General features: G+C 43.9%; 1 protein-coding gene across 1 annotated transcript in view; it reads left to right on the top strand.

Moving 5' to 3' along the window:
* The window catches only part of LOC115339543 (vasoactive intestinal polypeptide receptor), a 122,189-nt gene that overhangs the window by 85,246 nt on the left and 23,384 nt on the right, over positions 1 to 13,559 (top strand). The gene's annotated exons all lie outside the window — the stretch shown is intronic.

Consider the following 13,559-nt stretch of genomic DNA (forward strand, 5'->3'; position numbering starts at 1 on the left):
TCAGTACTAGGTCATTTCTGATGGAAAACTTGCCACACATGGCTTTATTGCATCCAACGATTACTCATACTGCATGAAAAATTGCGCCACTTTCCAGCCTGTTTTTGCTTGCATTCTTCTGGGTTTTTTTTTCACTGCCAAACTCAAGAGGCCTCCTTACAAGTTTTAGTTTTTCACATTAGTTTTCTTAGGCCTAGTGATCTTCTGTCTTGGCATTCCCACGCTTTGTCTTCCCCTTTCCTTCTCTCCCTGGAGAAGACCTTGTGAAACACAGTAGCCAAAGCAGCAAACCTGGTAGAAGGATTGAACTGAACACTTCAATTGTCATTTCATTTGATTTTTTGTGGGTTTATGGATAGGTTTTGATATAGTTTCATTACTGTAATATCTGGATAGCATAATGATGAACCACTTAACCTTTCCAGCCTCGCTGAAGACAAAGAAGCTGACAGTTTGATATAAACAAAGATCAGGTTCTACAGATTGAATTCAGGCTGACTTTTTCTGAGCTCTGCAAATTTGCCTTTGCTGAGGATTCAGCCAAGGGAGACTAGATCATTTATCTTTTTTCCTTTTGCTTTCCAGTAAGACAATCAAATTCCAACAAAAAATTCTTCTTTGCAAAGTAGGGTGGGACTTTCAGCAATTGTGAACATATACACATATCTCATATTTTCAGTGTGAAAAATCGGGTTTTTTCACGTGAACTTCCTCAGGCCAAATTGATAACAGCTACAGGCCCCTAAATGAACTTTATATATGGAATTTGAAGACAGACACATTTTCTTTTCTGGTGCACCCCCTCTGAGGCTACTAAAGTCCATATTCTCTGCCTCATGTGGGAGTGCCCCGATATGCAGGCTGTTGGAGAACTGGAAGAGTAGAAGCCTTTTTATGCACTTGTATAAAAGTGAAATGAATATTAGAGACTTAGCCCTTTCATTGGTTTACATCCTCTGGGGAAGACATCTACTCCACTCCTACACAGAGGAGGGATGAGCTCTTCTTAGCAGCACAGACCAGCATCTGCTGAACTTTGGCTGACTGGCTTGGGGGGAAGAACCTGGCAGAACTCTGTCTGAAGACAATGTGAATCTTTCCCTTGACTTTAATTGGAGTTGGGTCAGTCCCCAAAATGTGTAAATACATCAGCTGACACTTTTTCAGTAGCTCAGCCCATTCCTGCAGAATTATACCCCTTCCACTGAATTCAACGGGACCAGCCAAGCACAAAGGTGCTGCCTGAGATAAGGAAGTGCTTTACAGTCTGTCTTGCCGTGGAAATAAAGCCCAATGTGAAATGAGGTTCACCTTGTTTTGCTCGGCTGTGTAGAGTGAAGGAGACCCTCACTCTTCCCACATAATAGGTAGCAGCCACATTTGGTTTTCACCCCAAGGAGCAGCACAAGTAGCAAAGGAAAAGTCACTGCTTATATGAAGTATAAGTTTCTCACTGTGCTCTTCCACTCATGTCTGACCTGAACCACCTCACCCTGTCCATAAATTCCTGTGAAAACCGGCCAAATGGTTCCTGTTGGCTTCAGGAGATGGGTGTTGCAATGGACTGGCTTCAGTTCTTCTTTCTGAGCTTTTTGACAGCATTTGGTTTCTACTTAGGATTCTTCCGAAGATCTCTATGATGTTGCTGTCACAACACAAACCTAACACACCCATCTCCTTGGTCTACATTTTTACCATAAGGTTAGATAAAGGGATTTGCACCAGCCAAACAACTTCTGTGCAATATTATTCCCGTATCTGCTGATATACTCATATCTGCTGATATCTCCATATCTGCCAATCACTGCTACAATCTGAGTTTTACAGCAAAACAAATGACAGAGGGGAATAAAACCCCTCCCCCCCAAAACTAGAGAAAGCTCCTGTAAATGATACAAAGAAGTAAAAACAACAGAAAGAAAGCAGAGGGAAGGAATGGAGGCATTGTATGTTTGCCAATTCTCTTTCAAATATCACACCAGTGCTTTAAGGTTCACTTCACCAAAGGTATTGAGACACTTCTAGAAAGAACCAGAAAATGGAGAGGAGATGGGGAGATAACAAGAGACAAAGAGGCTACAGCTACATTCCTTAGCGGAGGCCCTAACAGTGAAAATATTACCCAAAAGTAAAAAATAATAATAAAAAAATATTGCCTCAGCTATGTTTCCAAAAATCAGTGCTAGAGTTAAATTAAGGATTTAGCAGCAAGTTCAGTGAGTGAAGGGTGTGTGAAGTACTGAGAAGCTACAAATAAGACATTTGGGATGTTAACTGCCCATGGCCAGTAGCAGCCACGAGCATGGGAAATGGCACCTAGACTGTTTTAACGTTCTTGTTTGGATTTTGAAATTGTTCAGAGATTCCCCATCCAGGAACACGTTATCTCATCGTCTCTTCTAGGACAGGTCTCTACCTGCCTAAGCCCTCACTGACATTTATGAAGTAGGCCTAAGTCATCCCGGACATGCCGTGGGGAGAGGGCCTGAGCACAGGTAATTGCTACGGAGGTTATGGCAAACAGTAACTTCCTTCTGTATTGGTGAGACAGCAGTTTTCGGCTGCCACGCTTGAAGCCTTGGTTGCTGCACCGTATCCTGCACAGTGACTCAACCACAATTGGGGCTGGCAGTAGCAAGTAAAGAATAAAAAGGATTGGGTAGAAGAGTTGTGGAGTTTGGAGCTGAAACTCTCTTAAAAGGATGTGGGATAAGAAGGAAACGTGGTGTCGTGGTTTAACCCCAGCCAGCAACTAAGCACCACGCAGCCGCTCACTCACTCCCCCCCACCCAGTGGGATGGGGGAGAAAATCGGGAAAAGAAGTAAAACTCGTGGGTTGAGATAAGAACGGTTTAATAGAACAGAAAAGAAGAAACTAATAATGATAATGATAACACTAATAAAATGACAACAGCACTAATGAAAGGATTGGAATGTACAAATGATGCGCAGTGCAATTGCTCGCCACCCGCCGACCGGCACCCTGCTAGTCCCTGAGCGGCGATTCCCCACCCCCACTTCCCAGTTCCTATACTGGATGGGACGTCCCATGGTATGGAATACCCTGTTGGCCAGTTTGGGTCAGGTGCCCTGGCTGTGTCCTGTGCCAACTGCTTGTCCCTCTCCAGCCTTCTTGCTGGCTGGGCATGAGAAGCTGAAAAATCCTTGACTTAGTAGAAACACGACTTAGCAACAACTGAAAACATCAGTGTGTTATCAACATTCTTCGCATACTGAACTCAAAACATAGCACTGTACCAGCTACTAGGAAGACAATTAACTCTATCCCAGCTGAAACTAGGACACGTGGGCTTCAGGTCTGAGCTGGGGAAGAAAGGAACATGCAGTGATGGAGAGTGAAGGAAACCTTGAGTGTCAGAGAAGCTAAAGGTGAAACATCATCATTCTGAGAATGAGAGGCAATGAATGGCCCTGGGGATGAAGATAGGCACTTGGTGTGTGGTGCTGGAAGCATGCCAGGCTAGGAAGTGGGGAAAGTTTGTGCCACGGGATTGGGATTCTGCTTTACAGAGATGGGGTTTGTAACAGAAGGTGGGAGAAGCAGGGGGAAAGGGCCATATTTCAGCTATCAGTTGGCCAACATGGGCATCCCTACACAGAAGAGAAACAGGATATTCACCAACTAGTCCCACAACAGAATCAACAGAAAGCAACGGAGGGAGAGCTCGATGGGAGCTCTGGCCGGGCTCCCTCCCTGACAGCTGGCCACAGGTCAGGCCCCCAGAGAATGGGTGAAGTGATCCATTCCTCCAAGGAGAAAGTATCAGATTCTGGGTTATGCCCCTCCTGCTCCTTAGACTGCTCATATCAGGCAACCCTTGAGAGGGTCTAGACCATGGAGACCAAGCTCTAACATGCTTTTAGACAGTTTTGCTTGGATGAGTTATCTCCTTGCCTTCTCCTTTGCTCCTGGAAATAACCCAGGAGTGAAGGCTGAAAGTTAGACTGTGGAAGAGCTCTGGAGCAGGAACTTTCTTTGCCTAAGTGACTCTATCATTCCTGACACAGCGGTGCCCCAGTCACCGGTTGGCACCTTAAAGCAATGCATCATTGCCAATAATGAGAGAAAATGTGATAAGTGTGGGGAAGGGCATTATTAAAAGTCTGATCACCTTCTCTCTTTAGTTGCTGCCTTGTGGTTGACTTGCCTTATTACTGAAGATGTGTTTAGAAGTGCCATTATTCTGCGATTGATGAGCATGAAATAGGGATATTTACCCCATTTACCAAGATAATTCTATTTTTATGTCTAAACTCAACTATGAGTCATCTCATGCAGAGACTGGACCAGCTAGAGCTAATCACCATCTTAGAAATACTCACAAGACTGCCCCCAAAAATCAAACGAGTATTCCTAAGAGACAAAATAGAAAGGCCGAGTCCCTCAATGACTGACAGTTACATAGCCCCTGTTAAAATCACCTGAAGAGAAATGCTTAAATAGCCTTGAGGATCACAGTCATGGGGCTTAAACTTGCTTCTTATATGAGGAAAAGCAGACATAAGAGCTTCCTACTGAATTTGACAGATAGCATATTTGAGGAAGCCTGCGTGGGTAGTGGTCAAGGCGTAAAGTGCAGTCATGTAGACCACTTTTTTTTTTTTTTTGTGTAAACTGGTACAGCTCCATTTATTTTAATAAGAGTTTTCAAGGTTTCTGCAAGTGCAGGGTCTGACCCTGCCATGCTGTGCTGTGTTGCAAGCACATAAAATAAAGATTGTCTCATGTAACCTCCATATTAGCAAAGACAGACTTTTAAATGCCTTGCCATTTTCAACTAGCTTTCAGCTGGCATTAAGAGGTGAAAGCACAAAGAAAGGCCAAGGTTATCTCATGGGACTTTGGGGTCCATATGGGCTGAGCTATTGCTAGAGAAATGATACTCTAACCAGAGAAATAATACTCTATCCAGGTTCGGTAGTGGTCCAGCCTTGATGCAAGTGGAAGTGGTGGCACAGGAAAGAGAGATGGAGAGTGAGCCCAGTAGCTTCTTCCTAATGTCTCCATCCTTCCACAGCCTTGATGGGAGTAGGCCAGACTTAGCTTGCTGAAGTAGTGTGCGTGCGCATGTGTGTGGCTGCACAGCACAGCTCATCAGCCTAGAAATAACAATTCTGCTTTATGAAAGCGGTAACTAATCAACAAGCTTAGACACAAATCCAGGTTATAATGGTTTAATAAATTGCCTAATGACAGCTGTCATGGAGTAAGTATTCCAGTGTGTGCTCTTAGGCAATGATGGGTGCATGAAAATGTAATGTATTGTGACCTGGAGTAAAGGGGGTTAAAATAAATTGAATTAATTTGCTATTGCCAAGGCTTAAGAGCACTCTTGCATAATGTTTCTGGGTCACCATTGATGCAGAGCAGCATGTTAACAGGGAAAATGTGTGTTTAAGGCCTCTTATCCCTGTTCCCGAGATAGATGGTGACCGTGAATTCAGTTACGTTGATCTATCTGCCGTGCTTTTTATAGGGTTGACTTACAGTTGAAGCCACTAAGGGCAGCAGAAGCTGAAGGGTCCATCATCAAGACATAAGATTATTATTCCCATGAAGGTCTTTTCTTTGTTATAATTCATAGATGAGAAATTGCTTTAACCGAAGCTTTGAACTTGACAACTTAGGCCGTCACAAACTGAAGGCTACGTACCTCAATCATAAGCCACTTTGTTTCTATCAAGGTGGCATTTTAAGAATTTGTTTAGTCAAATTTCTTTATTCACAGATAGTCTTAAGTCCTCAACACCCAATATTTCCATGCATCTTCCAGGAAAATTTGCAGAGCCACCCACCAGTGTAGCAATTTATCATTTAAAATTACTTGCTTGTCAGACTCCATGATAGGGAAGGAAGGAAGGAGTCAAAGGCACCCAGCTGATTTAGGAGGAGATTTCTTGTTTGAATAGACCTCAATTCCCCTTTATGTTAGAACATAAATCTTGTGTGGCTTTTTTATTGCTAACTTGTTTGAATTTAGTCTACAACTGCAATTAAATTGAGGGAAGAAATGAAAGTGATAGCATTTTGCCAGGCAGTCTTGTTTGTTTGTTTTTAATTTGTTTTTTTCTGTTGTTACACAAAAGGTTGAGTGTGCTAAGAGTAAGTTAACACTAAGAGTAAGTTAAGACTTTTTTCTTTATCTTTTCCTTTTCTTTTCTTTTTTTTTTTTTTTTTCCTGTGGCTCAGCAGATTGGTTTGACCTAAGGGCTCATTTTTGGAGGAACAGAATCAACCAGTAAGAAGCTTTTTTATTTCTGTCAACAATTTCCATTGGCATCATGACGAATTTCTGCAAATTAGGCCTCCAGCACGAAGCCCTGTTGAAGTCAGCAGGGGTTTTGCTGTTGGCCTCTGTAGGGTCAAACCATTACCCTGTGTAGCCAAATTGTCTCTGCAGAAGACTAAGCACAGTAGCAGAAAGCTGAGATAACAAACTGATATTCCCATTTTCAGTTTGCCAAGTCAACTTCTGGAAATGTCTTCTTTACAACAGTTTCCCTTGCAGGAGCATGGATGTGACATGCTTTTCCCTCTTCTGTCAAAGCCAACTAAAGTAGTGAAAAGATGATATATATGTAAAAGCCAATAGTCTTGAGCATGGGAATGAGACAAGAAATAGCCTGAGGCTATAAAAATACAACATTATATCTTGGCCACCTCCTCAGGAGAGGTCCAAGCCAGTATCAGCAGTCACTACTGAAAAACCACCTCTCTTCTCTCTATGAAGGCACCTTGTAAAAGAAGGTTGCTCTAGCCTCTAGTTGGAACAGAGATCCCCTCTTGAGTGGGCAAGAGAATTTTTCTTTTCGTTCTCAGTAAACAATACTGGCTTGGGCAACAACTTCCTAGGGCAAAGCTCATTGAATATCCTCACCCTTCCTTTCTTAACGAAGGCAGTAATACCTAGGCCAGTACAGTATATCCACTCCTCCCATCAACATTTTTTTCTCTCAGAGATTAACCAACCTTATAAGAAATAAGTCTTACTCCTTATAAGAATAAGTCTTAAGGAAGACATTGAGGTGCTAGAGCATGTCCAATGAAGAGCAACAAAGCTGGTGAAGGGCCTGGAGCACAAGTCTTCTGAGGAGCGGCTGAGGGAGCTGGGGCTGTTTAGTCTGGAGAAAAGGAGGCTGAGGGGAGACCTTAAAGCTCTCTACAACTGCCTGAAAGGAGGTTGTAGCGAGGTGGGGGTCGGTCTCTTTTCCCAAGTACCAAGTGATACAACAAGAGGAAATGGCCTCAAGTTGTGCCAGGGGAGGTTTAGATTGGAAAATTAGGAAAAAATTCTTCACCAAAAGGGTTATTAAGCATTGGAACAGGCTGCCCAGGGAATTGTTTGAGTCACCATCCCTGGAGGTATTTAAAAGACATGTAGATGTGGCACTTAGGGACATGGTTTAGTGGTGGACTTGGCAGTTTTAGGTTTACGGTTGGACTCAGTGATCTTAAAGGTCTTTTCCAACCTAAATGCTTGTATGATTCTATAAAATAAATGTAAAGTTCAAAGCAGAAATACCCCATGAAAAACAAAAACACGTATTTGGAAACTAAGTCTATCCTGACATCTCCATGCAACATGCACAGAAGTTAATGGACAATGCATAGCTATGAACAGTGCTGTACATTATTTAGGTTTTAAAATGATTGGGAATTTGTCAGTTGTATGAATTCCAGTGCCATGATAGTGAGATGGGGAATTAATTGTACCTTGTAATCTTACAAGCAGAGCAATTATTTGGTTGTTGTGTCATCAGTACAGATTATATTATGCTTTGGCTAAGGTGGACATTTCAACAGAAGAAGAGCTGGGATGGGATTCGATCTGATTTAGGCTTGTGGGGTGGGAATCAGCTCAAGATCGAGACTCCTGAATTTAGTTACAATTATGAAATGAGTGTCTAAAATGGCACTGTAGTTACGGAGATGTAGGTTTAGGCCAGTCCCTGTGCTTGAAGATCTTAATTTCAGCATCTCCAAAGCAGGCGGTGCTTGCTCAGTGCTACCCCATCTTCCAGGTGTGCCCCAGCAACAGGATTATGAGTGGGATCTATCAAAAGCTTTTAAATAAGATCAAGGAAGCCTCCTTGACCAGGCTGGGGAGAAGAGCAGCTGTTTCTGTGGGCAAATTCAGCATGAGTCACTCAGCCACCAGCCCTTCAGATAGGTCATGTCTTCTGGGCAACATAAAAGAAAAGTGCTGGATAAACCTGTCACTGAGAAACTGAGTTTTCATCTCTCTTCTGTTGAAGAGGCCTGCAGAAATCTCTGTGTAAATCTCTTCTTCCTGCATCCATGGTGGTAGCCCAGGTAAAAGGACCTAAGTACCATAAAGGGGATTTTGAGGCCTCCAGGTTTCATGCTTGATTGTGGCAAATCTGAGCCCACGCATTTGCCGAAGGCACTGGGGACTGGGCTGAAGGCACTGTCGCAACTTCATCAATAATACCAGGAGCTGCAGCATTGCCCAGGATTGCATGTGATGTCTTAAATATATCTTTAAGATGACGTAATTATGTCTTGGTGCCCTACCGCAAACCTTCCACACCACAGGAAGCCGCAGAGTTTAAGGGTACAAGGGGAGAATGCAGGATCTACACAGGGGTCACATCCATGTACAGGAGCAGTCATACACGGGGAGGGACAGGTCAGGGGTCTCGTGATTGGGTTTCCCTTGACTGGGGCGAGGAGACTCAGGCAGCCTGTTTACATCGCAATGTATTCCCAGGCCAGCTATGGTGGGTCGGGTGGGAATATGATCAATCACTCAAGTGCCCCTTTATACTTTTTGATCTAAATCCTTCTTTGACCCAAGTCCTAAACATGTAACACTCGCCATATCCCCAATAAAGAGGGCAAGAGAGACTTGTGTTAGTGCAGCGACGCTCTATGATGCACTGCAGTGTTACTGTGGAGTTATTTAAAATTTTTTTTAGAGTTTTGTTGCATTTACAGGAGGCTGATACATGCACGTGTGTTGGTTATGTGTGTCTACCTCCCTCAAAACCTCAGACCAACTCCTGTCCATCTAAGCTGCTTATATTGAGCTAGAGAAATTCAGCAGCTCGTCAAGACTGACAATCCTTAGCAGTTATTAATGAGCAGGGATACCTTGAGCCGAGTTATTATCACTGAGGAGTATGACGTATGTGTATTTAATATAATGACAGATTCACCTCTGAGTTAATTACTGCCTCCAGCACCTGAACTGCATTTTTCTGGGCAGGTCAGCTAGTCACTACATCAGTTTTAGGAGAAAGATGTTTTTGTTGGGCTAACATTATTTGAAAATATAAAGTGCTACTAGGCACAGGGAAGAAACCTGGTAGGATTATTGCTCAGTCTCGTTTGTCCCACCCTTATGTCCCTTCTCTTTGCCTCTTTCTCAGAAAGTCTGGTTGCATCTTGAGTGCATTCTTCCTATGATCTGACAAAGTGGGCTGTGTTTTTCACAGCAGCAGTAGCACACGTATGCTGTGCTGCATGGTGGCTGTGGGTAGCTCTGTTGCTTTTCCCACCATTCCATAAAGCTCTGAACTTGACCCACTATTGACACCCTAAAATTCTTGCCCAGCTTCTCAGCTAAGCACATTTCAACACCACACCAGCTTTCTAACCAACAACGTGCTTTGTTCCTACTCATCCATCTCCTTATTGAAAGGACAGTGTACATTCCTAAGTATCAACAGCTCATTAAATATTTGCCCTAAAATGACTGCAGGAAGTACCCTTCTCTTTCAAAGCAAATGCGGTGTCTTCTGCCCTTCTCTATTGCCTTGTTAGGCAATAAATAGGTGTATGCTCAGGGCAGCTCTGTCTCAGAGGGCAATAAATGCTGCTCATTTGGAAATGAAGTCATTTCTTTGAGAGCCATAGGCCTGGTTCCTGTCCAGAAGGTAGGCATTCACACGTGTTCAGGGGATGCTAAACACTCCATGACCAGCAAGACAGTATTTTGCATGCACTTCATACAGGTGTGAATATCCATCTAAAATACAAATTAACAGGAATTATTTCAAAGCTTTGTTTACATTTGAGGAAACCAGCCTTTCAGGGCAGTAGTACAGTGCAATATGTACTTTTTTTCCATGAGTGCTTATTTCAGCAAGGATTCTCCATAAAGGACAGACTTCTGCCATCTGAACATGGGCATCTCATACCCCTTAAAATCTCTGCGAATATCCCAAAGGTCTGCACAGGAAATCCCTATGCTTCTGGAGCAACAGCTGGAAGCCCAACACAATACTTGGCAGTGCCTAAAATGAGACTAGTAGTCTACTTTTAAGCATCTGACTCTTGCACAGTGTCTCCTTTTCAGATAGTCCACAGTTAAACAGTTGTAAATGTGGATGTGTACAGCATAGACGGTTGGGCACACTAAGGCAAGGAAGGGTTGGCCCATACAGTAGGTCTAAGACATGCCTCGTCTCATCCTCAAGTGAACTTCTACAATAATCAAGATTAAATTTTCTTATTGATTATGAGGAATTTAAAGTGAAGCACAAAAGTGTTTGCTGGGGTTGAAGAGGTTTCTATGCTTCATTGGCTGGAGGCAGAATCCGTCTCAGTGGTGAGTCACTGGCAGAGCTTGTGGAAAGGGGGGAGACCTTCATTGGAAAAGTAAACGGCCCATGTCTAATGCAGTCCCAAAGAGGGGAAGCAGAGAGGAGCTACTTGGGTAGATGTGCCATCTGCAAAGCCAAGGAAGACCATGTCACTGCAACACCTCATGTGGACATGAGCAGGGCAAGATCCCTGAAGAAAGAGAGGGAAATAAACTGTTGTAAATGAGATAGTGGAAGGGGAGAGAATAGAAAAAAGCAGTGCTGTAATGCTGTGTTTCCTGCTGAAAATGTCTTTTCTAAACATAGCCGGTGTTAGTCTTTCAACACTGACACATCATGAGGTCTGCTCTTTATGAAAAAAGTCTTCTGTGAGACGTAATAGCTCATCTCTGCCTAGTGTCTGTCATCTAAAGGGTAAAGCATCTTATATAAATGTGGTTTTTATTTCCCAGCATTATAACAGCCATTCTGAGGCTGAATCCAATCGATCAGGAAGGTAGAGACCCATTACCAAGTGCTGCCATGTACTAAGCTCTCTCAAAAGCCAGGAAGGGCTGTTTTCCAAACGTGTTGCCGAGTTGGCTGTCAAAGAGGATTCAGTGGAAGAACAACACCACAGTCAACAGTGAAACTGCATCTCTCATAGAAGTATCTGGTCTGTTTTAAACTTACGCAGCTTAGGCAACAGTATCAAGAAGCCCAGGTAGCAAGAAAATACCATGATTTAATTTGTAAGACAGGACAGTGCACCCAGATCTGTTCCAGTGCAGGACATCCCCATGCCGCAGGGGATCCGTGGCTGCAATACATTATTGCCAGGTGCTCAAAATGATGCATAAAAATATCTTTCTCCAGGTAAAACAAAAAATGCCTGGGGTGGTAGCACCTGCTCAAATAGCCAAATATCCCTCAGCATGGAACAAAGAACTGATCTGCTACAGGTCCCCCAGAGAAGAAGTTACCAAAACCCTACTGCTGCCCATGTGCATGATCCACCTCAGGTCTGTAACAAGCCACTACCACATTAGGGAAGGAGGTAGGGCCAGAGACGACCACAAAAGCAATGGTTGCCAATACTGGGAGAAGTGGTGATGGATTTGGGCGCCCAGATCTGGGGCTTCTGCTGCCGCAGCCTGAGTTCAGCACGGCTCGCTTTCTGTGACGACAGTAGCTCTGCAAAGTCAGGCTGAGGGTCCCTGCCTGAGAGCCTCTGTTAAGCAGAAAACTCACGAGCTTTTTGTGAGCAGCCTTTCCTGGTGCCGTAAAGTATTGCAGTTCCTTGTGATGTGCTCCAGCCTCATGCCTCTGCCATAGCTTCAATGCGGCCATCCAGAAAGGATTCCCCAGTGTTCAATCCCCAAAGCAAATCCAAAGCACGTGGTTGAGATGCACCAAAACTGCTCCCTTACACCTTGCGTCTCACCTGTGAGCTGCTGAGTTAGGGCCAAATACTGATAGAGTGAAACCATAGACAAATTCAGTAGCCCCGACAGGGCTGAGTACACTCACGCCAACAAATCTCGGCTGGCTGCAGCCACGCCAAGCAGGCACTCAGGCTTTGGGCAAAAGCAATGAGGTGTGCCGATGTCACGCAGCCATATGCACACAATAGCAGGGAGAAACAAAGAGCATAGGGATGCCATAGGGAAGACGCTGCTGCATCCCCAGCCCTTGTCAACTCAGCTCTGTGTCATCTTCCCTCCCTGGGAGTTAACTGCCTCCACCTTCCCTCATCACCACCCCGCAGCAAGTCTCTGCTTATGCCATCTGCCTCACAGGAGGGAGCTGATGTGCATATAAATTGATTAGCAGGAGCCCATGAGGGTCCCCAGTGTGACATACTGGCGGGTGCTAGGGGAGGGTTGAATTAATTTTGAGCGATCGGCGGGCACAAGTCCCTCTCTAAAACATGTGGCATCGAGAAAACACTTTCCACACTTCTCTTTTTAACCAGTGTGTTTCATAGCAACTGTTCTCAGCAGGAGAAGGGAGTGGGGAGGGGGGGAAGTGTGAGCTTGTCACTGGTGCAAATCAATTATTACTCTAAATTCAACATATTGCACATGCAGAGCACCAGGGAAGAGCCACTAACCAAAGAGGGCTAGCAGCCAGAGTCTCATGCCCTTGCCCCAATAAGTGCAGGGTATTACCCAAGCAGACTCACCAAACCAGCAAGGCTGTTGCCAAATCAACATCTCAAGGATGCTTAGACAGCGTGGATGTGTGTAATGATGCAACCAATGATGTCCTGTAAAGCTGCAGCTGGACCTGATATATCACATGCTGGGGCAATGGCCAGAGCTGACATACTTCTTTGGGCAGCTGATTTCTATGTTCAGGTGTTTTGCAGTGGGCTTGGTCCCTAAGTGTCAGAGAGAAATTTCCCTTTTTTTTTTTCTTTTGTAAGGTGACTGTTCCCATTACCTGTGCTGCAGTGAAATCTTCACACAGCAAGTTACTGTGTTTAATTATTCATTTCCGAAAGAAAAACAATCCTCCTTCCCTTTTCAAATCTCTTCCAATGCAATCAAATCTGTCCATGCTCATTAGTGTTTACCCTGCTTCTCCTTCTTATCCTTTTCTTTATTTTAAAAATATATATCCCAGTCCTTCTCCTAACTGAGTATTCACAATTCTTCATAGACTTGGCTTTCTTCAAACCCCTGTCTCAAACTCCTTGAGTTTTTGCAGTATCTACCAGGCCATGGAGTGATTACAATTGCACTTTGCTTTCAAGGGCTAATTAACAGACTTTTTTCTTTTTTTTTTTTTTTAATCCTGGGGATTCAGTTTGTTCAAGTCAGAGGCTTCATTTCTTTGAGTTTAGGGAGCCAGGTAATGCTAGCAGGCAGTCCCACAGAGAATGATGGGGGAACCATGATGCCCAAGTCCCTCAGAGTATCGTTCCTCAGGATGCTGACTTTAGTGCCAAAAATAGCGTAAGAAATTCCCACCCATTCTTGTTTACT

This window comes from Aquila chrysaetos, chromosome 3 (assembly GCF_900496995.4).
Source record: "Aquila chrysaetos chrysaetos chromosome 3, bAquChr1.4, whole genome shotgun sequence".
Lineage (NCBI taxonomy): Eukaryota > Metazoa > Chordata > Aves > Accipitriformes > Accipitridae > Aquila > Aquila chrysaetos.